Source organism: Nelumbo nucifera, chromosome 4 (genome assembly GCF_055504915.1).
Source record: "Nelumbo nucifera cultivar China Antique chromosome 4, China Antique-T2T, whole genome shotgun sequence".
NCBI classification, from domain to species: domain Eukaryota; kingdom Viridiplantae; phylum Streptophyta; class Magnoliopsida; order Proteales; family Nelumbonaceae; genus Nelumbo; species Nelumbo nucifera.
Window position 1 is genome coordinate 32414199 of NC_142652.1, and position 26284 is coordinate 32440482.

Below are 26284 nucleotides of genomic sequence, written 5' to 3' on the forward strand. Positions count from 1 at the left end.
CTCTTAGTCTCTCAATCTCTTTTAGTCTCTCAGACTCTTAGTCTCTTTTAGTCTCTCATACATTCTCTAGCATCTGAGTGAACTCCGATAGTCTCATAGTCTGTCTGATTGGTTGATTGTCTGATTGTCTGATTCTCCAAGTTAGCAGTTTGGGATTCTAAACTGGCAATCAGGGATTCCGGGGTAAGTCCAATTAAATTATTATTTTTTTTAATTTGAAAAAAAATGGCCAGCTCTTCCCAAAACCCCAAGTTTAGTAGCCTGATTTGGAGAATATTTTAAATAGAGGATGTTGAGGGAAAGGGAAAAATAGCAATTTGCCAAAAATATAGAAAAGACTTTAGCTATTGTAGCAAGGGAGGTATGAGAAGGAAGAAGAAATAACCCACAGTTTAAATGAATTTTTTAAATAATGGAAAATAAATTTTAAAAATATTGGGAGAAGTCGGAGTCTCGGAGAACATTTATCGCTGCCAATCTCGCCATGGCACGTGATCCATGATATACTAACCCCTCCGGTGTCTATAGGTTATAGTTCCATTGGAGTCTTGTTTAGTTGTTTTAGTGCAGGACCTATAGGTACCACACTACAACACTACCATTGTACCAACCTACTAGGGTTGGCTAGATGCAGTTATGAATCATGATGCAGAATATAGATTACAACTTTTCAATTACAGGACAAAGGAGGGCATGATACTACAGACTACTAAAACTACAATACTACATACACTGGATATTTGTTTTTTCACCTGAAGGAGATGATGAAAGTGTGTGTGAATGCTTTCATCATAATGTATATGTAAATTTTGTTTAAATTGTAAATTTTAACAAATAACCCACATTTTATTTTATTTTGTCAAATTATTATAAAATTTGTTTTAATTTTATTTAATTTATTTGCTATTAATGTAATTTTGTATTTTCAATTTGTAACTATATAGTCTATATAGTCTATAATTCTATATTGTATTTTTTATATTTTATTAATTTATTCCATTTTCATATTTCATTCATCCAGCTATCCAAGTATGAAATTTATGAAGTATCCAACCATTGTACATTTGTATATTTCATAATTTCAATATTTGTATAATTGTATGCTTTGTAATTTGTATCATTATTCATTCAAATTTAAATGAAATAAAATTTTTAAAATCCTATTTGAATTGTTTTATACTTTTATTTATTTATTCTTTAGGTTATTGGGTAATCATAAATTTGTTATTAATTTATTATTCATTTTTTGTCCTGATTCCTGAATCCTTGATATGACATTTGATTTGACAATTATCCATTCAGTGAGTCTATCTCGGTTAGGCCCAAGGCCCGCCCTGTGGCCCAGCTCGGCCTGACCCGGGCCCGTGTGCCGGCACGGGCCCGCTTGGACTTGGGCCATGGGCTGTGCTAGGCTGACCCCAAAATTTCCATCGGGGAGGACGGCATGGCCCGTAGCGGCCCGCCTTTAGGGCAAGCCCCACTTTACACCTCTAGGCTTGAACTGGATTTGCGATTATGGATATTCGAGTGAACTTGGTAAGTCCGGATTGTATGCATTTGAGTCGTAAGTGGAATAAAAACGGGGTGGGGCAACCTCTTTCCCGTCCCCGCCCCGTAGTCAAGAAAGAGACCGGATCTGCTCCTCACACGTGCATCTAATCATGCATTGAGAACATCTCCCGTACTTATTAGTTATTATTCAAGAGAGGTGTTCCCAATGCACGGTGGATGTGCCTGTGAGGCGCCCATTTGTGAGGAACAGATCCCATCACGTCAAAAAGATGCTCTGGCCCCGTCCCGATGGAGTTCAGATCTCCGCCCCACACAGGGATATTACCAATACACGACGGGGATGTGGGGTGGGGTGTTGTGGGGCGGAAATGTGAACTCGTCCCAGTGGCAAAGCGGGGCAACCACTCTCTGTGGGAGACGGGGAATCCTCGAATTTTTACCCTATGTATTTAAAAAAAATTACTTAAATGTATCCTGCTTATATATATACTTTGTTAATCTTTCAAAACATTAAGTTGTAAAAGACAAAAATACCCTCAATTGTTCATTAAATTGTCAAAAACATCTTATTCTTTTGTTTTTTCTTGAACCACTTCCACATAGACTTGAGCTAAAACCATTGTAACCAACGTAATCCCTTGGTTGTGTTTGGTTGCAATGCAAATAAATTTGCACTGATGCAAAATTATAACAACGCAAATGATTTGAGATGTAAATTCTGACCTATTTTTGTTTCAGATTTTAACTTATTTTATTTGATTGCAGTATAAATGAAGTAAATTAAGATATGAAATAGAATAAAGTAAAATCCAAAACAAAATTAAATCTGTATTAATGCAAAAAAATTTGCACTGCAACCAAACACAGTCTTAGTAGAGATTTTTGAAAGCTTGCTTTAGCACTAGACAATAGTTATTTCAGAAGACGTTGATGACAACCATGTAGGTGTGGATGACATTTACTCTAGGCAGAAATTTTCATTGAATGGTTATGGCGTCAATCTTTCAAGCGGAACTGATGTTACCTTCAACATTCAATGTAACATGACGTTGAAAGCGTAGAAAGTCAGTCTTTCTTGTCATGAGTAATGGAACTGTGGATCCATTGATTTTATATCCAATTGATCTGTCTGAATATCTTCCTGAGAAAGTTTATGTGGGATTCTCAACTTCCCGAACTGGGAGTAACACCCAACTCAACTGTGTAAGAGAACGGAATTTCATAGGCGAAGTCATAGAAGATAGAAGATGATCCTATCAACCTGTTGTGGGCTTGGATAATAATATTGTTAGACAGTGTATGCCCTTATTTCCAATCAGAATGATGTACATTATGACATTTATTGTAAATGAATAAAGTACATATTTGATTCATGTTATTATGGTGTGTTTCTGTGTAATACCCTTAAACTGGACACATATGAGACTCGTGTTAGTTTAGAATCTTCATAGCCGTTGGATAGATTTTGGGAGATTTATCCTGCCAAGGCTGACACTGATGTGCCACCAAGTTGGTTGGGGTGGCTTGTGTCAACTGCCAGGGTGAGACCTGAGATACATGCAATGTGGGTTTTCTTGAAACCCTGAACCGGATCAGAATTCCAGTATTGCCCTGAACCTTGGAAATATATGGGCAAAACTGGAATGTTACACCTGACCCCTAGACTCGATTATGATACTACACTAGGTGTCGGATTGAGCTGTCTTTGATATGCCAATCAATGAGATCCTTAGAGGGGGTCAAAATCTGGGTATGTTGGGACAGTCTGAGAATTCACCTCAGTGGGTGATCATAGTGATAGGATCAGCCCCTTTGTCGAACAAAGTGAATGATCGGGGATGCACTCTCTCTGATGGAAACCTAAACTGTCGGCAATCAATTTCAACCGTTGAAATTTGTTTTGCAAAATATATTTATATGGAGATATACATATATATATATATATATATATATATATATATATATATATATATATATATTATGATTTCAAAATGTTTGCAAAAGGTTTTAATTCCCGGGATCCATCTGAGTAGAGAGTGCAACACTGCACCTTACAGCTGAGGGAGAGGTCCTCTCTTGTCGGGCAGTGTTTGATCATTATGGGCTGAGAGGTTAAGTGTAAGACCATTGAGGGTAATATCTGATGGGCTAATCTTGCATCTGCCCACAGTCCTTGAGTTTTTATAAGGTGGCTTGACCCAAGGACCATTTAGTGTAAATATTGGGCCCATTAAGAGCCCATGGTGATGGAGTCAAGGGTTCACTATCTCCTATAGTGAATTCGGCCAGGCCTTGTAACAAAGGCTGGGCTGAACCCATGTGCTGTGTGTAGATCAATGTTTGAGTCCCACGCCATACAAAGATAGCCAACTGGGGCAGCAGATTAAGAGGTTAAGTGAGCACATAGACTTAATGGGCCTAAAGCCCAATTCGAACTGGCTTAATAAGATTAATTAAATAAGGGGCGGTTCTGGGATTTAGATCAAATAGGATAAGGGATTATCCCTATCCACTCAAAGAGTCAGATCCAAATAAAGATTTGGATCAGAAAACTCATAATTTGATTAGGAAGACTGATTTTTATCTGCAGATAAGATAAGGGATTATCCTTATCTCTTAAAGAGAGTTCAGATCCAAATAAAAGATTTGGATTAGGAAACTCCTAATGGGATTAGGAGATCCTCTCTTTAAGGCTATAAATAGGAGAGTAGGGGGACCTCCAAATACACTTACAGTCTGCTAAATTACAAAGAGAAACAATACAGTTAGACTACTCTTGTCTTCTGCTCTTTTCTTTCCTGCTCTTGCCGCCCCTATCCAGTTCGATCTCCACCAGTGGGAGTGATCAAGAATGGTTCTTGATATTGCCTTTTGCTAGAAGAGGTAATCTGAAGTCGTGCTCACCAGCCCTCCATCATATTCTTGTTTAAGAATTCGGTTCTTGCTGAAGAGCCATCCTGTTGATTCTGCTTCACGTCACACCGTGTCATCTTCGGTGGAAGCAATCTTTGGTCTTCTCCTTAGGCGTGAACACCTTCATTGGGGGTTTACTATTACTCCGTATCAGGTATATCCCTCTACTCCCTTTTGGTTTCAGATCTGGTCCAGTTTGGTTTCAAGATTGGTCATTGAAAATGCAGTTTTCTAAAATAGGGAATGCAATTCCCACATGGGAGAGAGAGAAATTTTTGAAATTTCGCCCAACCTTCTTGCAGGGTTTGGCCACCCATATGATGGATCGCTCATCCCTTCAAATACCTATAGTGACCCTCTTATTGTGTGATGAGCTCCTCCTTGTATATGAGTTCCTATCTAGCGGGAGCCTAGGCAAACTCATATTTCCTGAACAAAGCTAGAGAACAAAGGATGTGCGATCGATTGAGTTAGGAAAGAAGGCAGTGGTAACTTCGCAGATGTCTTGTAGCTTGTATCACGTTTTTTAGTATATGGAGCATGATCTTGCAGGTCTTGCTTCATTTCCTGGTTTGAAGTTCACGAAACCACATATTAAGTAGGTGGTTGCAAAAGTATCAGAGTAAAGTCAAGTTACTTTATTCTGAGTTCATCTCCATTCCAGATCTACAATTATGTTCTGTCATTTCTTCTCATCAGATCTGGTTGTTTTTGGCAATTGAATTTTTCTTCCATATATCTCTTTCCAGATTTGTATCCTTGCATATTGTTGATTATAAAGGGGATCGTTAGGGTAGGAGAGGAGAGGAGAGGAAGAAAGAACATGGGTAAAAATAGGATTATAGAAAAATTTAATGGCGTAGTATTAATAGATGGCCTATTTGTGTTATGAAGGGGTGCAACTTGGGCGGGCCCAGCCCGAGCCCGAACTGGCCCAACCCGGAATTTTATATGGGATGGGCTTGGATTTTTGGTCATCGGGCTAGGCTCGGGCCCAAGAAGTCGGGCATTTTTATTTTTTTGGGCCAGGCTTGGGCCACCCTTAGGTAGCTTGAACACGGCCCGAACCCGACCCAATTATATACATTTATATATATATATATATATATATATATATATATATATATATATATATATATATATATATATATATATATATATATGTGTGTGTGTGTGTGTGTGTGTGTGTGTAATTGTTGCATACATATTTACGTATATATACAAACATATTTGTATATATAACATTTGTATAGATATTTTGCATACATATTTACATACCTACATAAATATATGTATATATATTTGCATAAATACATTTATATATGTATAATTTTAGAGTAGGTTCATTGACCAACTCGAGCCCGACCCGGGCTCGAGCCCAACCCGAGTGCATCAAATTACATGGTGGGCTGGGCTCGGGCCTTAAGCCCAAATTTTAGGGTCAGGCTTGGGTTGAGCATAAACTCGGCCCAACTTGCCCAACTTGCACCCCTAGTGTTATGTGGGGCCATTGTATAAGGTACATGTAAGTAGTTTTTGAAAGTTCAAGGTACATTTAAGTAGTTCCCTCAATATATAGGGTATATATAAGTAATTAACCCATAATATTATGGGAATTTGGGGCAGGGCTCGGGGAATCATTTGCAATCTACTTCCTCGCCCCATCTCCAGTTCGGGGAAAAAATCCCTGCCCCATCCCCGTTTAAGATCAAAGAAAACCCACCCCGTTTGGGGCAAGGTGGAATGAGCCCCCAATTTTACAAGGAAAATTATACCATCTTAAAGTGGGCAATTGGCTACCAACTATACCAATATACATAGAGCCCATTTTGGAGGGGCTTCAGCGTTTGGGGTGTATTATGTTAATTGAGCTGTGGTGGTTGAGCACCAATGTTTCGGTGAATTTATTCAAAGTAGCTTCATATTTGAGCAGTGGTTTATACTAGTGGAGTTCGGAAGAGTTGTACAAACCAAGGTTTTAAAATGCTAAAGGCAAAGGTGAGGTGGTTGGGTCTTATAGGGGCTTGGAGGTGAGGTGTAAGCCTCGAGATAAAAAAAGATATAATTCAATGATTCATAAACAATAAAGATATGAAAAAATATAAAATTAAGATCTTATATGGTTTATTTGATATATTATACATGGGTTCATGGTTCAAAGTATCAATATACCAAAAGGGGTCTATCAAGTACACTTTGAATCACGCACATCCTTTTTTTAGTTTCTTTTTCAAAATTTCACAGTAATGTTAGTTTTATGTTATTTAATATTAAAAAAACTTTTTCTAAAATCCCATAAAAAGGAGTATCAATGCCCCAAAAATATGATATGATACAATACGTTACGGGGCATATTGTATTGATACTTTAATCCTTGCATGGGTTAGAATCTTATCAAAGTATTTTTTTCCCTAAAGTCTAAACACTAGAAGAACAAACCCATATAAGTCAATTTTTTTTTCAATTTAGGGATATGAACCAATAGTGTTTTAAGAGCAATGCATTTCTGTTTTGTTTATTGCACTTATATGCACTAGTGAAGACTCACCATCTGTGTGATGCCTATGTTATAGAAGAAATAGATTATCAAGTACGGGGTAAATGGGCAAGTAGGTAGGGCTGCAAATCAGATATAATATATTATATGTATCTCTAGTATTTTTATTATATATATAAATATATATATATTTATAATATAATATATTATATGTATCTCTAGTATTTTTATTATATAGTTATTTATAATAAATACTATAAATATAAAAAACAAAAAACCGATGAACCAAGCCAATTAGGAACCAAACTGATCAACTAAGAATCAGTAGGATTTTCAAGACTACAATTCAAATTTGAATCTTATCGGATATCTGATTTGACTTGAATTATAATAAAAAACTTAATGATATAATATAAATAAGGGCAAATTTCTTAAAGCACCCCTAAGTTTTAGGACAAGAAATCAAAATGCAAGGAGAATAAAGGCGAGAAGGTTAAGGCTAAGAACACAAATCAGTCCCCTCAAAATTCAAAGAAATATACAGGAGGGGTTATGTCTTATGCAGAGGACCTCATCTTGTTAAGAGTTTCCTTGAGAATGAGAAGTTGAGTACACTAGTCGCATAGGTCACTAGTAGTCCAAACTCTAAACCACCTACTCAAGTGAATCCTATCCTCTACAACTGGTGGTTGCTATTCAACATGAGATACCCTTGCAAACTAGCTTAATGTATGTAAGTGATTATGTTAATGGGCACCTTGTGTTGGCTATGGCAAACATGCGGGCATCCTATAACTTTGTTGCTAAATATCATGTGGGAAAGTTGGAATTAACACTTGTAAGGAATGGCAACCATGTTAAGGCTATGAACTCGGAAGCCAAGTATCATAGGCATGGTTGTGGATGTAGAACTATGAATTGGACCTTGGTGGGACATGTGTTATTTCTTGGTAATGCCCATAAATGACTTTGATGTGATACTTGGGAATGATTTCTTAGTGATGTCAAAGGTGGTTGTGATGCCACATCTTGGTAGGTTATTGATATATGATGAGACCCAATCAGGCTTTATTGTTTGGGTTGTGCCTAACGCTCCAATAGGCAAGAGATAGGGCCCAAAGATTATGTCTATGATGTAGGTAAAAGATGGCTTGTGGAAGGGTCAAGAGACTTAATTGGCAGTTTAGTGGAAATCAAGCTAAATGTGACCATGGAGGTAGATGGCTCGATAAGTTAATTGAAGGTATTTATAGATGTGATGCCCCTAAAACTTTCAAAGGAATTACCACCTCGGTTGGAGATTAACCATGCAATTGAAATGTTGCCTAGAGCAAAGTATTCATGCTCCTTATCGCATGGAACCCTTAGAGTTAGAAGAAACTTTGATAGCAATTGGCCGAGTTATTGACAATAGGCTACATCCAACCCTCTAAAACTCCCTATGGTGCCCCGATGCTCTTATAGAAGAAGAATAATGGGTCGATGAGGATGTATGTGGACTATCGCCCTCTAAACAAGGTGTCTGTGAAGAACAAGTACCATATTTCATTGATACAAGACCTCTTCAACCAACTCAGTTAGATAATCTATTTCTCCAAGCTTAACCTATGTTATGGCTATAGAAAGATCCACAAAAAGGTAGGAGATGAACCCAAAACCACTATGGTCATCTACTATGGGTCCTATGAATTTCTTGTAATGTCATTTGGGGTTATTAATGCTCCAACTACTTTTTTTAATCTAATGAATGGTGTCTTTTATGAGTATTTGGACTTTTGTTATCGTGTATCTTGACAATATTGTTAGAGGGCAATGTGCTAACCAAATTGAGGGAGCATTAGTTGTAAGTTAAGATGGAGAAATGTGAATTTTCTTAGAGGGGAATCATGTTCCTTGGGCATTGGATGAGCAAGGGATAGGTGTTCATGGATGAACACAAAGTCTAGGCCATTCTAGAGTGGCTTGACCCTACTAAGATGATCGAGTTGCGATATTTCCTTACCTTACTATTACCACAAGTTCATCAAAGACTACTCAAAGAATGTAGCAATGCTTACTAATTTGTTTAAGAACAAACTATGGAATTGATCTGTAGAGTGTCAGTGTTCCTTTGATCGACTAAAGGAGGTGGTTACATCATAACTTGTTTTGGTGTTTCCAAATTTTACCTTTTGAGGTACATACTGATGCATTTGATTGTGCTATTAGTGGTGTTTTAGTGCAAGAGGGACACCCAACCCATGAGAAGGAAATGACAATGGCTATACATTGCTTGTGGGTATGGAGGCATTATCTAATGGAGACCAAGTTCATGGGATGAATAGATAATGTGGTAGTGACTTATTCCACTACACAAAAAAAGTTTTCCCCAAAGCAAGCTCAATGGAAAGAATTCTTGGTTGAGTTTGATGTAACCATTGAACACAAGCTTAGGCGGTACTAGGTTGCAAACACTCTTAGTAGGAAAAATGGTGGCAACAATCAGTGCTATGGAGATTGATTTTTTCTCTTGGATCAAGGTTAAGACTTAACATTACCCTATCACACAAAAAATGTTGCACTAGGTCCAAGAGAGAATGATGCGAAGATTCTAGGTGGAAGATGGGGTGTTATTTGCTAAAGGTGGTCGTGTATATAAATTAAGCACTAGTTGATTATAGTGAGAAGTGATGAAAGAGACCCACAACACTCTGTGGGCTGGACACGTAGGCCACGAGAGGACCTCGAAACTCTTGGCTGGAGATGGAGGCAGACATGGAATTGTATGTGAAGACTTGCTTGGTGTATTAGTAGGATAAGACGAGAGGAATAAGACTTTGGGACTACTGGAGCCATTGCCCATCCCTGACTGACCTTGGCAAAGCCTATCCATGGACTTCATCACTGGCTTTCATAAGGCCCAAGGCTTTACATCTGTGATGGTTGTGGTAGACCACTTCTCCTAGTATGCCGCGCGCATGCTGACTCCACATACTTTCATAGTAGATATGGTAGCTCAACTTTTCTTCAAGTACATTATGAAGTATTAGGGAGTACCTGAAGACATTGTTAGTGATCGAAATGCTTGATTCACTGGGTAGTTTTTGGACTATTCAGATTGTTGGGATCTAAATTGAAGTTTTTAACAAGCGATCATCGTCAAACAAATGGTCCAACTAAATAGGTGAATGCATATTTGGAAGAGTACTTGCACCACTTTATGATAGTTAATCAAGGGAAGTGGATAGATTTGTTGGATCCAACGCAATTTTGCTACAACTTGCAGTAGAGTTCATCTATAGGTATGAGCCCCTTTTGAGTTAGTTATTGGACATCAACCTCGAACCCCTCATAAGGTGGATCAAAGAGGAGATGTCTTGTAGCATATTGGTTTACCAAAGGCAAGCAAGAATTGCTAGGTGAGGACAGAGACAAGTTGGCTAAGGAAATGAAGTAGATGAAGAAATTGGTAAACCAAGATAGATGACTCATAAAGTTTCAAGTCGAAGACTAAGTCTTGTGGAAGATAACCCCTAGATTTGGAAGAAGATCAATAGAAAAGCAGTACATAGAGACTTGATACCTAGGTATGCTAAGCCATTTGAAGTTATGCAACATGTAAATGCGATGGCTTACAGTCGGTGGATCCACCTTACTTTCCATGTGAGATTCTTGAAGAAATTCTACTAGTGATCAGGAAGTAGTTGAAGAGTGATGTGGAGAAGATACTTGACCACAAAACTCTTGGGTAGAGAAAGGAGAACCAAAGGACACAATACTTGGTCAAATGGAGAGGACTCCCAAAAAAGGAGGCTACTTGGAAGCGGGATGTGACACTATGGCAGTTTCAGAAGCAAATCTAGGAGTACCTGTAGGAATTTCTAATGAGGGCGTTGGGGCGTTCTAATGGGGATGATTTGTTAGCCCCGTATGTGTCTAGTGAAGACTTAATAGGCACATGGCATTGACAAGTCTAGTTCTAAGGATTGGGGTACTTGGCAAGCATCAAACTAAGGTGGATTGTTGTTGTTGGGTGCACAAGTGGATGGGCCTTAAGCCAACCAAGGTTGACCTTGGCATGCAACAACACACATTGGCTATAGGCACATAGGCAGATGAGTATGATGCCACAGACTTGGACTCCACACTTGCTGTAGATGCTAAGGCAAGTTGTACATTGAAGGCAAAGGCTATGTGCCTTAGGCGTGGGTTGTGTGGAGACAAAGTGCCAATGATGTGTGGTGGCAATGACAGTATGATTTTTGAACCACCTTAATGTTTCCTTCTAGTAGAGTGTAAAAAGCTTGACATACTCTTTAGGGGTGGGTGATGACTTTCTCGTGTATAGCACCAGTAGGCAATCAGGTGCCCGAGCCCCAAGGTTTAATGAGGCGGTTGGTGGTGATGGTGCGGTGATGGTGATGGCATATAGGTGACTAAGGCATTAAGTACATGCACTTATAGCGAAATGGACTCGATTACTTGTATAGTTGGTTGGGTGGGCATACGGATAGGCCATAGGCTTTCAGCTAACGCAATTGGTGATTTGGTAGTTGGATGCATCCTTGGTATGGCTATAAAGAGTTTGGCTTCAGTCAGGGCAACGCCGGTTCGAGCACCCTTTACTGCCTTGCATTGAGAATATCTCCATACTTGTATGCTTTATTTTATGAGGAGATATTCCCAATGCAAGGGTGAAAATGACTGTTAAAACGGTGTGGGCATAGCTTTGCCCTGATAGAATTCGACCTCGGCTGTAAACAAGTTAGCACGCGAGCTAGGAGCTGGACATGCACGCGGATTGGCCACGGGCATTCAGACCACGCATACACCACACGTATAGGATGTCATGATCTAGATCAAGAGGTTGCTGATAGTTGTTGTCAGGATAAGGATATTAAGTAGTTACAAACAAATAGCTCATGTGTTTGTTGTGAAGTGCAACATATGGCAACATAGAGTTTGGCTAAGTAACTAGCTTGGATGATTGCTCTTCATGCACTGCTCTGGCTTTTGGGCCAACTGTCCTTATGGGGATTGGGTGTAAGGATGTTTTCTATAGGCTGATTATTAAGTGTTTATACATGTGTCCTGCAAAGCACTTCAACATTGTATGTTATAGCCTACTTAAAGGGCTCAACTAGGATGTTGGGGACATCTTGGGCGTGAGCATTTCCCTTAAGTGTGTACTAATAAAGTAATTAGGACAAAAAACCCTTGACAATGCAAATGAGATGAGACTTGAGAATGAATTCGGGTTTGCTTTTGTTTAAGATTTTACTTTGTTTTTGTTTATTTATATATTGATAGTTATTTTTTAAGTTGATAAAAACAAAAGGCTGAACGGTTTTGGCGTAGCTCTTTTCCCAAGTCCTCAAATTTTGCAAAGTAGGGTTATTCTATTGCTCATTGCTATATTCCATTTATCGAATTATGCAATTTTTTAAGTAGTATATAACTAACTTTGAATCTCCTTTTACTCGTGATTATTGCATTCATAATTCTTTTGTCATGATCATGGTTTGCAATATCAATGAGATTTGGTGAAATTTCATCTTTTTTTTTATTTTTTTTTCATAAAATAAGTGGGGTTTTTTGTCAATCTTGTTTTTTATGATTACAAATTAATTGAGAGTACTAATTGTGTGACTAAGTCTACAACTATCTTATGGAAAACTTCTCTAAACCTAAGCTAAATGGTTTTATCACCATCTTTAATACTCTCAAACTAAGGAAACTCAAGCAAATCAAGCATGATAAGACTACTAAACAACTCAAAGATTTGTTCTAAATGATCACCTGCTACAACAACTCATTAAGGGGAAGACTTCATCAAGGTGTCATCTATTTGTGTCAATCTTAGGAACATGATGTAATTAGTTTAGATGCACTTTCTTTTGATGCTTAATAAGACTAAACTCGGGCTATGAAACCTTAGATACTAAAGGATTTCCTGGACTTAAAAAGAGTTTCACAGTCTTAAAATTCATTTTGAAAGTTAAGGGAAGTGATCCCAAACATTTGGATGAAAATTTCTAAAGTCCCTAAGTATTGGGTTGTTGATCGACAAGATTGCCCAGGCTTTATAGCTGACTACCTAGAAAAGCATAGTCGACTAATTGTTGCAATTAAGGCATAAATTGCCAAAACTGTGAGACATAGTTAATTACCTGTGATAGTGGAGGCATAAAAATGCCCTTTTTAAGAAACATAGTCAACTATCCAAAAAATGTATAGTCGACTAATCTAGACAGACCGAGTTCATAACTAGTATCACTTGATTGATAGGAGAAACAAGTTAAATAGGAAAGATAAAAGATTACTCCCTTTGTCAAGTAGTTGACTAGCAATTTTGACAATCAACTATTTCAAAGAAAAAATAACCATTTAAAGGCTTTAAAGACTACTACTACCATCTTTGGAAAGCCTTCTATCAAATTTGAGTAATTTTGAATCATTACTAAGAATAGAAAAACCCTCAAATGACTAAAAAATGGTCACTTGCTCTCAAATCCTCTATAAATAAAATGGTTTTTCTTGATTCAAAACATAGCAAGAGAAATAAAGAGATAACTCTATTGCTTGAATTTCTCTAAAGATGTTTAACCTAGTGAAGAGATCTACAATAGATAGGTGAGATTGTACACGATCAAAGGCTTCTCAACTTTTCTCACCTCTAAATCTATCAAAGCTCAAGAGTCTCTTCAACAAAAATGATTATAACTTACTCTCTTTGTATACACTATGTACAAAGAAGATTATGCTAAAGTAGTGAGTACGTAAGCTAGTGTTCAAGTTTTGAACACCATTAAAGGTCTTGTTGGCGCCTTTGTTAAGCCCAACTACAAAGTTTTGCAAGCACTTGGAAGTCCTAATAGTTTAGCTCTTATTGGCACTTGTGAAGTTTAACCAATTTAGGTATTGCAAGCATCCATGAAGTCCTAATAGTTGTAAAGGCTTTGCCAGAACTCAGGAAGCCCAGTTAGTTAATGAAAATCCTTATTGGTAGTATGAGGCAAAGGACATAGGTTAGGTTGGTCGAACCTCTATAAAAATCTTGTGTACCTTGTGTATGAGTTTTTGTTTCTTCAAGTTCTTACAATTTATTTGGTTACTAACTTTACCAACATTCTCATTTAATTGCAATAACTTGAGTGTCTTGAGATATTGTAGTCATTGTACTTATTTTATCTATTTAGATATAAGATTTCTTAGTGCAGTTCTTGAGATACTAACATTACTAATTGCACTAACCCTTTACTTTAGCAATTTGGGATTTATTGCTTACGTTGTGTTTGGTTGCAATGCAAATGCAAATATGTACACTACATATTTACCCATTTTCGGTTCATGAATGCAAACATGGTTCACATTTTAAACCATTTTTTGCATTCATCTTGTTTGTTTAAAATCAGTGCAAAAGTGTGAGCCCATCATTAAATGCTCCAACTATCAAAAGAACACAAAATTGTATCCAAAAAATAGGTATAGTAATGCTCTCTTCTCAGAGTACAAAGTGTTAGAAAATATAGTTTTACTCTGATAATCATTACTTTTTTACGTTTCAAACAAACGCTCGCAAACGCGAACCGAGGTACATAAATACCTTAATTCGGCGTTTGTATCACAAATAAATGGAGCCTTACTAACATCCTCTGACTACTAATCATTTATTCAATCGGTTTTACATTTATGGTCGTTTATCTTTATTGTTCATTTATTATTCAATTGTATCATCTACATTCCACAATTAGATCTATCATTGAGATTCTGGTAGCAATCTAATAACTGTTTAAATCTTAAGTTGATATTAGTTGAGTAATTGGTCCATTTCTTAGCTACCTTATTCTTGTAGCAAGTCCTTTTTCTTATCTACCTATTAGTGGTTGGTCTTCTCTCACCAACAACTAATTCAGGCACACACCATTAGTACAATTGCCATTTACTTTTCTATTTAATTTACTTTCAATTAGTCATTTACATTCAATTTCTTAGCTACCTTATTCTTATATCAAGTCCTTTTCTTATCTACCTATTAGTGGTTGGTCCTTTCTCACTAGCTGTTAATTCAGGCACACTCCATTAATACAGTTGTCATTTACTTTTCTATCCAATTTACTTTCAATTACCCATTTACATTCTATAGTTATTTACTTTCAGCATTTATTTTTATTTACTTAATTGCAACACCACTAATTGATTATCTATGATAGCCGAGGCATGAAAATGCCAACCTGTGTGATATAGTCAACTACCCAAATTAGTATAGTTGACTAACCTTGACAAGCCGACTTAGAACACATATCAATCAACTAATTAGGAGGATTCAATCAAGCTGATGAGAAAAAAGATCATTCGTCTAGTAGACGACTACTAAATTTAATAATCGACTATTTTGATGAATTTGCCCATTTGAAGGTTTAAATGGTTACTATTGTGTTTGGTAAGCCTTCTATTATATTGGAGAAATTTTGAGTGTTTACTAAGTATGGAAGAAAAATCCCTCCAATGGTTAAAAAATGGTCGCTTGCTCTCGAAACCTCAATAAATAGGGGTGTTTAACTTGATTCAAAACAAGAAAAAAGAAGAGAAAACAGCCTAAGCTAACATTTTATGTAGTCTTTAGTTGTTTTTTGAGAACAAGTTAGCAACATTCTTTTTGTTAAAGAGATTTTTGAGCTTCAATAATTTTAAAGGTGAGAAAAGTTGAGAAGCCTTTGAACTTATGCAATCTCACCCATATATTAAGAGTCTTTTCACTAAGTTGAGCATGTTGATTATATCCTCTTGTAATTGAATAGGTTGGGCTTGTACTGTTTTATTTGCTTATTTTAGATGCTTTTGTATTTTGCTACTACGCTACACTTGTAATATCTTTGAGTGCAGGTAGGTGTTCTAGTTTGAACACCATCAAGGTTTGGTAAGCATGCACATGCTCTATCAAGTTAGGTTAGGTTAGGTAGACACCTCTAAGTTCTACTAAGCTAAGTTAGGCAGGTACTCATAAGTTCTGCCAAAGAATTATAGGTACCTAGAAGTCTTATTAGTTTTAAGGCTTTGTTGGTGCCCAAGAAGTCCATCTAGTTTGTTAGTGAAAATCCTTAAAGGATGTTTGAAGTAGACGATGTAGATAGAGGTTTTTGCCAAACCTTTATAAAATTCTTGTGTGCCACTTTTCTTTGTTTTTGTTGCAAGTTTCTACAATTGCTTTACTACTAACTTTACTAACTTCTTCAACTAACTTCAAAAGCTTTAACATTTGGTAACATTGCAATCATTGCACTTTTTGTGTAGTTATTGGGCCACTAACTCTACTAACATTTACATTAGTTGCTTTACATTTATATTTTTACAGTTGTTTATATTTATTGTTCAATTGCATTATTTGCATTTCAATAGTTTATCTATCCTCAAGGTTATGGTAGTGGTTCTCCAATTGCTTAAATCTCAAATTGATTGTTCATATAGTTGGTTCTGTTCTCAGCCACTTTCTTATGGCTGGTCCTTAATCTCCAGCTTCAATTCTAGCACACATCTTGTGCAATTGCTATTTTACATTTTATCTGCCATTACTTTTTCTAGAGTTGCATTGAGTTTATTGTTCATCTTTTATTTAACTACAACTCCACTAATAATCCTCAACATCTACTTTACTTTATTGTTTCATTTATTTCAATTATTATTTATTTTCAACCATTATGTTTTAATATTGTTCCGTCCATTGTTTAATTGCCAATCCTTACAACTCTCGAGTATATATTATTTAGGGAAAATTCCCGATCAGTACCCTATACTTTGGCCCGGGTGAAAATTTGGTCCCCAAACTTTAAAATACAACAATCTAGTACCTGAACTTTCGAAACACGACAATCTAGTACCTGTCGTTAATCAGCCGTTAAGTGGCATATAAAAAGACACAAATATCTTTCAAATGTCATCAAATTTTTTTATGAACCATCCGCTAAAATCAGAACCAACCGTCAAAATTTTCATCCTTTTTAACTTTCTCTCTAAGAGATAATCACTAAAGTATCACGCCTAGAAAATAACTCCCGTCGTCCGGAAAATCAGAGATACAACGAGAAGAAAATGATGCTGAGATAGAAGTTACGTGAGAGGGAGAGGGTGATATTAAGCTCGAAAGTTAAAGTTAATGGGAGCGGAAGAAGAGGCGGGAAACTGCAGCAACAACCACTATCATTTTCCTTGGTCATCACTGCACACCCGTCAGCCAGCCTGACTTGGTGGCACTAGTGGTAGTCTTTTTTCTAGTATTGGTTACCAATCTTCCCAGCTCCGTAGCTCTATCCAAAGCTCACAGGTACTGGAATACTCCTTTTGCCTTTTTCTATTTCTTTCCTTCTACGGTGCCTATGGTAAGCTAGGAGAGAGTACAGCTGAAAATTGCTACAATGTTTATTTGTTAGTTTAAAAATGATGCCTTTTCCTGGTAAACATGTGCAATTTTTGAGTGGAATGTAGAGAAAAAAACGTGCTATGGGCACTGGACAGGTTTTCACAGTGCAATTTTTCCTTTCATTTGCTTTTGGGTTGATGAATTCTTCATTCGATCGAAATGTTGGATGATCGAGACTTGAGAGTAGCGGAAGCCTTGAGGCATTAAGTTATAGTGAGACTTCTTTGACGTGCAAGACAGAAGTTGCCCTTTGTTCGTCCTTTTGAGTATGGAATTATGGACAGATAAGTGGATAGATGGCTCCGAGATGTTTTGCAGCTTTGACCTACAGGTTTGAGATTCTTGGAGACTATTTATTCCACCTAGAGTTTGGAAATCTCGATTCAGAGCACTGCTTATGTTTCTCCGGTAAGCCCGTATTGCTAGTTGATTATGCTGATTAATTTTTGGTTAAGATTGTTAGCCCACATCAGGTAAGGTCTGGTTCTGGTATGGATTGCTCTGTCTCCATTCATGGTCGCCACGGTAACTCTTTGCCTCTTGATGCATCATTGTTCATTAATCATGGTTGTGCATTAGCACAAGTTTCAGTGTTAAGAGATGGTAAAGTTCATTTGAGCCTTAAGGTGATAAAGAACGAGTGGTACCATTCTATTGAGGAAGAAGAAGATGATGAATAATATGTTTTATTTTCAAGGGTAATTTTGATATTTTTAAAAGTCTTAAATCGTATATGAGGTCACGTGATATACATAACTGACTGTTTATTAATGGTAGGTACTAGATTGTCATGTTTTAAAAGTTTGGGGACCAAATTGTCACTTGAGCCAAAATACAGGATACTAATTGGGAATTTTCCCTATTATTTATTTGCTTGAAATTACAGCTCATACTTCAGTAGTGAGTTGATCACATTGATCTTTCACTTGTTTCCGCTGCAATTTGTATTAAAGGCTCAGTTTCAGATTTTGGGGGAAGGTATTTGAGCTTAAATTGTTCAAAGTTTCTAAGCTATATGTAAGCTATAATAGCTATTCTTGCCTCTTAAGGCCCATTGAGGCATATTGGCCCATAAAGGCCATACCTATCAATGCACTATCTTATTGTTGACCTACTAAGGTCTCCTGTTGGTCCTTGTTGGCTCATTTTTGTCTTAACCAATTGTGCCCTGTTCCGGATCGGCTCAAGAAGCCAGCTCATAGTGGCACTTTGGTTGATCCAATGTGGTATCTTGTTGGTCTGTTTTGGCCCATTTTGGATTTGACCCATGATAGCCCACCTTTAATTATGTCTCTTCGTTAGGCAACAGGTTCTTGCCATCATGCCATCGTCACAACCGATTGTCTGCTATTTGCCACGTCATCATCTTCATAGTGGGTTATGTCATCATCATGGGGGCGTGTTAGCGTGTTAGGGAACTAAGGGAGTTGAGATGAATATTCTGTTGTTATATTAAGATAATGATGAAAAAGAGTGAGATTAGATAGAGTTTTAGTTGAGATAGGATTTATTAGTCTGTCAGTCTATAAATAAAATGTAAATCTCATATTCAAGAAATATGATGAGAGACATCTATTTAAGTTTCTTAACACTCTTTTAGGGTCTGTTTGATTTGTAGTCGGAATTGTAATTGAAATGGTCTATTCTCATAATTTATGAAAATGAGAATTGAAATAAGAAGGAATGGGATTTCATTCCTAATAGAGGAACAGGGGATGATTATTCTCTTAAATGAGGGAGTGCTATTCCAGTAGGAATGAGAATGGGGAATGGCATTCCGATTCCAAACCCTTATTCTCACAAACCAAACTGGGCCTTAATTGATATTTACACAATATGTTTGCCCATAATTTTTGAGACGGGTTTTCTAAAAGCAAAATCCATATGAACACTCTAAAAACATTAGCATCCAGCCACTCATTGAGAATGTCTCCTTCCATGAATTTAACATACAAACATAGAAGATATTCCCAATAGACAGACGAACGCCATACTCTCAAGATGTTCTCACAGTTTTTACTTTCAGGAGATTTGGGCTCATGGTTTATTAGTTTTGAATGTTCAATTATATTTATTTCGCCGGTTCATATTCCCTGATTTTTCAAACATCCTAGTAAAGTTAGCAAAATGTCTCCAAAATTTTAGAGCCATAGCCATGAGTAACACTTCTCTTGCTATTGTTGCTATTGCCACATCGACTGCTGTGATCATTAGTGTTCTTCATGCTACTTTTACAATACAATATAGTTATTTGAATCCCTTATTACCATCCTTTTTATTGTTCATTTGATTATTTAACTGATTCATCAAAATTTATTACCTGTGAATACCTTGATGGTATATTCATTTTACCATTTTGATTTTATTCTTTTATCCCTCCAAATCTATTATTTTATTATTTTTATTATATTCATGTACCACACTATTCTCTTGGATTGTGCTTGGAACCCAATTGTCAAAAACCATGTTATTCTTTTGCAGCATATAACCCATAGAAGGGTAATTTCCCATCACCACCCAAAGTTGGCCATCTTTGATTGTGTCTTGTAGCATAGCTTGCCTCTAGCTACCAAGTTTTAGCTCTGATAGTTTGTAGTGCAATTTCATTTGCACTAATACAGATGGATGTGGTTGCAAAGGAGAAAATGCAGATTCTAGTTCTCTTTTGTTTTATATTTTACAATACTTTTGCTCCAGGTTTTATTTTACTCCGTCTACGTGGTAAACATACAAGATAAGGCAGAAGTTGTAACAAAAATAAATCAGAGTTCACATCAGATTATTTATACTCCCATGATTTTCACCAGTGCATGCAAATGAAATTACACCGTAGACAAACAACGTCTTTATGGGTTGATCAATACAAATTGGCAAAAAACTATTATTTGAGGTTGTTTATGATTGAAACAGGCATGCCTTAAAAATGCATGTATGGGAGGTTCTTTATAGAAATGCAGTGACTCTCATACAACGTTTTAAAAATCGACTTGGAGGTTGAACCATTTTTGCCTTTGGGTTGCAGGTCACCAGTTCGACTGGCCAAGTTGAATGGTTCTAACCGTGCCACGTCAGTGCATATATATATTATTTGACTTGGAGGTTGAACCATTTTTGCCTCTGGGTTGCAGGTCACCAGTTCGACTGGCCAGGTTGAATGGTTCTAATCGTGCCATGTCAGCGCATATATATATATATATAATGTATGTATGTATGTATGTATGTATGTATGCATGCATGTATGTATGTATGTATGTATGTATGTATGTATGTATGTATGTATGTATGTATGTATGTATGTATGTATGTATGTATGTATGTATGTATGTATGTATGTATGTATGTATGTATGTATGTATGTATGTATGTATGTATGTATGTATATGTATATATTTTAGAAATAGATAATGTATAAATATGTTTTAGATATGTTATATGTATTATTTTATATTTAATTTATGTTTTTTAATTCAGTTTTTAATTTTTATATTTATAAAAATTATTAAAAATTGTAATTTGAGGCTAAAAAAGGTTTTTTTTTTTGCAAAAATAGTGGGACAAGGTGCCTATGGCAACTTGGGATGCATAGATCTCGAAACGTTACCCAAATTAAAAAAAAATCACCCCAATTGGACATTGGAGTGCAAAGTTATGGCCTCCGACGAAAGTTTTGCATGCATTGTGTAACTCGCAACCTGGTCACCGGGTCAAATGGGTCAACGGTTGAACTGGTCGGGTTTAGACCTATTCATGGATCAGGCTGGGCTGGGCTCGGGTTAGGCTTTTGCTCTTCATTAACAGAATTTTTTCAGGCCCAAACCCAAGCCCGATCCTTATAAAAAACCCAAGGCCCGGGCCTAAGCCCAAAGCCCAACCTAACAATATGATTGCTTTTTCATCGTTGGTTACTGAGAGTCTAAGCTTGCCTTTGAGAATGAACAGTCACTGAGTTCGTCACCGGTTCGGTTCCCGAGAGTCTTAAAGTAAGGAGATTTGAGAGTGAGAACTGAGAATGACGCATGAGTTCGTCATCTTCGCTAGTTCTTGAAAGTTTGAGCTCGCCTCTAAGAGTGAAGAATGACTGAGTTCGTCGCCGATTCGATTCCTGAGAGTGAGAAGAGAGAATGGTGGGGCGGTGCTTGAGTTCGTCGTCATCGCCGATTCCTGAGAGTCTGGGCTCACCTTTGAGAGTGAACGATGCCTGAGTTCGTCGCCGGTTTGGTTCCTAAGAGTCTGAGAGTGAGGAGAATTGAGAGTGAAAACTGAAAACGGTGCCTGAGTTCATCGTTGTCATTGGTTCCTGAGAGTCTGAGCTCGCCTCTGAGAGTGAATGGTGCCTAAGTTCATTGCCGGTTCTAAGAGTTTGAGAGTGAAAGTGAAGAGAACTGAGAAGATGATGAAAACACGGAAATGGGAAAGGGTTAGTCAGTTTTAGGAATTTAGGGTTTAGAAGAGACTTTAAAAAGTTGGGCCGGTTCGGACTTTTTTGATAAATCCCGAGCCCGGTCCAAAAAATAGTCGGGCTCGATCTTTTAGGCCCGAGGTCAAGCCCACAGGTTAAAATTCATGTTCAAGCCCGTTCGGGGGTTAGGCCGGGCTGGGCCGGCCCATCAGGCTACCCGTCTCATGAACAAGTCTAATCGGATTGAACGGGTTTTGACCGTCTAATAAGTCTTAATTGAACTAGACCCAAAATCTTGGTAGGGTGACAGTTCAGACGATTCGATCGACTGGATTAACTGCGGATTGAAAACATTACTCTCATATGTGATGTGACAAGACATATATCTCTTTACCCATTTGTATGATCAACCTAAAATGTTTCAAAGAAGAAACAACAATTATACCAAATACAACCTTATCTTGAAGTATGTTGCAAGTTATCATTATTAGTTACCAAATTTCTTTTGAGAGTATGCATATCATGAAAATATGGTTCATATTATATGTTTCTCACCATAAACCTTGCAGGTTAGATCTATGCCCAACCCAACAAAATATTACCTATAACCCCCAACCCTGTGTTCTAAAAATGGGCTTAGCGATAATCAGATGTTGGGCTTGACCCCAAAAGGCCATGCTTAAAGTTAGAGCTAAAGTGTGATAAATTGGCCATACTTGGGAGTTTTGTTTGGGCTGGACAAAGTGAAACCAACTGCCGGATTTAATAGTCTGAGGGATTGGTGAAGATGTCGGAAAGAGTTGACCTTCAATTTGGCAGCTTTTATTGGGTTTCTATCTCCACCCATTATTTATACGGTAGTTTCTCTATCATTTCTAAGTCAAAATAAAAATGTTGCTTTATGAAAATTTTCTTAATTTAGAAGGACAAAAAGTTAGACGATTATTAGAACACAAAACTAAGATATGAATAGGAGTGCAACATGGCTTAACCTGAATTAGCATTTTATACTACTTTGGGTCAGGGCCCATTTAAAATTTGACAAAAATCCAATGCAAGTCTGCCCAAGTTGCACTTCCAGATATAGGGATATAGGGGTGCAAGTGGGGTTTCCTGATCTGAAGAATTTTAATTTTATATGTTGGGTTCTAGTTAAGGGTTAGGTTCATTGAAAATTTAACAATTTCTCAATCCAACCTGACCCCAAGTGGTGCCCCTAGTATGGTATACAAATATATCTTATTCTATTTATAAAGCTGAACCAAAATTTCTTCAAAGCAGTTGAATCAGCTTAACAAAACTTAGCTGAACCAAAGCTTATTTTTAGCTCAGCCCTCACAAACGGGCTATGAGACTCGAAAGAAGGGGTGGCAACTGGGAACAGGCATCCCAGCCCGAATCGCACAAGAAACTAGGTTGAGCTGGGCTGTTCTAGACCTTCTCAAATTTACAAATTGGATAGTTCATCATGGTCTATTTTATTATTATACATATATAGTTAATTTTGAGCCCACAATTTCATAATGGATATGACATTAAAAAGAATAAAATGATAAAATAGGATTCATATAGCCGATCCCATATAGTTGGGATAAGGCTTAGATGATGATGATGGTTTTGAACCCATAAAAAATGCATAGATAATGCCCCAACACTGACCTTATGGGTTCTTTTAAATCCTAGACCAAGAACCAACCCTGTTATATATGGTCTGACCCGATAAGACCTGATTACAACTGACAAGCCTTTGGTCAATTAATTTAACAATAAACCTGCTAGCTTGCTCTTATCTCATATATCCCCTATAAAATGATAATTGTACATACATACATAAATATATTATATATAATCAATTGAGATCTGCTGGTTTGTCCCGGATTAATGACACCCTTTTATACTCTTGTAGCATTGATAAATGCATGCCAACGAGCCCTAACATTGGTTTTCATAAGTTCTATTGCAGTTAGATAAATAAATGCAGTTTTGTGTTGCAACCAACCTTGTTTCAGAGGGATGAGACCAGTAATTGGTAGGAATAGAAAGTGTTGAGACCTGTCTGGGCCAAGTCCAGCTCAGAATCGATTGCGACCATGTTGAGACTTGAGAAGCACCGAGGGACTAGTATTGATGTGAACAAAATATATTCATAACTGCTATCCAACACAAAATATACTCCTTAACCTACTAGTTGATACCATCTCCAAGGCTGAGACATGCACGTTAGTGATGTAAGTTTCTCTCCTTGAACTCGCCCATCTCAAAGACAATCAACCCATTTAGGGTAGTCTCAGACTGGTTGCTTTTAAACCCATTTTTTGTTGTGTCACATCCGCACCTAATTCAGCAGGCAATTTTGATGGTGAACTGTGATATTCACAACCTCGTTTCTTTTCTTGCCAAGACAAGAAATTAGAAAAGGGAAACCAGTGGACATTTGGGTTTTATCTTTAGTTTCTCTCTTTGTGCTGTAATTGAGCAATGCCGAATATTGGGCTATTTGAGTTTGGCTCCGCAGAAAAATTATAAGATTTGAATTTGAATCAAAGACCCGAGATTGAATTCGGCTCAACTAGTGAAGCTAGTAAAAATTAATTTTTTATATATATCAAAAATTTAAATATTATATATAATATTAATTCAATTAAACTAAAAACTTTTGGAGCTAAATTCCATTCGACTTGAATTTGACTTAATTAGCAAACGAATTTATATATCGAAAAATCAGACCTTTTACAAATCATGTGTAGAAAGTTGACGACTTGTTCGAGTCCATCCCTTCTGGCTGTTTGCAAAGGTTGGGAAGACAAAGGAATACGGAGGGGATAAGGGTGCATATGCTTTTGTCCAAGAATGCTAGTAAAAGTAAGTATACATTCAGTGAATTGGAGAAAAGGTTGAAGCAAAGAGAAGAGAGTGGACCAAAATGCCGAAGTGGTCCTCCGTCTTCCTTGAAAGCTGAAATGGGAAAGGGGAGCCCGGCGCTTTTAAGGGAGTCCTTCTACTGCGTTAAAGGCCAACGACATGAAAAGCCGCCCCCGAACTGGTCGACCTCGATCGATTTCTTCCAGTCTTTTGACTTTTTCCTGTTTATCATCCTTTTGTTCTTTTTTTTATCTAAAGCCACTGTTTTAGAATCTTTCTTGCCCGGTGTTCGTTCATTCTGGGTTCCCTTTTTTTTCTTGGCGATTTGATAGAATAGTGATCTTAAGTCTTTAAACTCTGCTGGGGAACTGATTTGGGCATATCTGTTTTCTCTATAAATCTCTACTGACAAGATAAAGAAACCATTGGAAGAAATGAAAGTGGTTTAATTCAGCAAATAATAGTTAAATTTGGAACCTCTTTCTTTTCAGCATGCTTTCTATGCTTTCTTCAACACTTATCAGACACCACAGAGCTCTCTCTCTCTCTCTCTCTCAATCGATTGCTCTGTTTGGATAATTGGGTTGATATTACTTCTATTTTTACTCCATTTCTTCTGACAAGCTCCTCAAGATTTGGAGCTTAATCTGGGGGAATTCTGGGCAATGAGTAACAATTCCACCCACCCAATTACGTCGATACAAACATGAGATGAGATGATAGAGAATCCGGAAGGGTCGGGATTAATGAGACCTCTCACCTCACGTCAAGAACACTGCATCAGCGCTGGATGCGTGTCAAAGCCATTACAAAGGGGCTCATGGGTATCAAGTAGATTCTACTATGACGGCAAAAAGTGTGCACTTTTACAAGCGAGGGGCCTATTAATGAATCAAAATCCAATGAGAAACAGTAATTCTTGTTCGGGTCTATTCCACCGGAGCTTTTTATAATTTTACAGTTGAAGTGTTGATATATATTCTATTGAACCACTGTATTAAATGGTCTCATAATATAAAGATGGATCCCACCACCACCACCACTACCATACAGTGCCTGAAACATGGTGCTGTATGCGACACAAATTTTGGACAATTATGTCTTGTCGGTGTATTTATGGAACCCACTTTGAATTCTCTCTCTCTCTTCTTGAAGAAAAGAGATGGTCGAGTCAGTATGTCTTAACCCTAATCGACTCTTCAATGCATCTCATGAATGACACCATACACAAGTTTAGGAAGATGTTTTCAATACACGACTGAAAAGTGCTTTGAGATTGATGTGAGGCGTGCAGGGGTAAATCTAGATTTCACTGACCCTGATTTAACAGCATGTAGCTACGAAACTTGCCTGATACTATAAAACTTGATTTTGATCTGACCTATCCTGCAGTCTTTTAACTGTATATTCTTCTGTTACATATTGAAAACTCAACAACCATTAATTTAAATTGGAATTTGGATTGTGGGTTTTCAAATCGATACTTACAATAAAACCCGAATCAGACTTTTAGGTTGAAGCATCAAAACCCTAACCCGACCTATACCCGAATAAATCTTACCCCAACACAACCTTACAGGGTCGGGCCAAGCTGAAATTATCATTTAACATGACCCATTAACATCTATGACAGTCGATTATAATTGGGTCAGACCCAATAATCCTGATTACAAACCCTAAAGGTCTGGCTTGAAACTGACCCGGA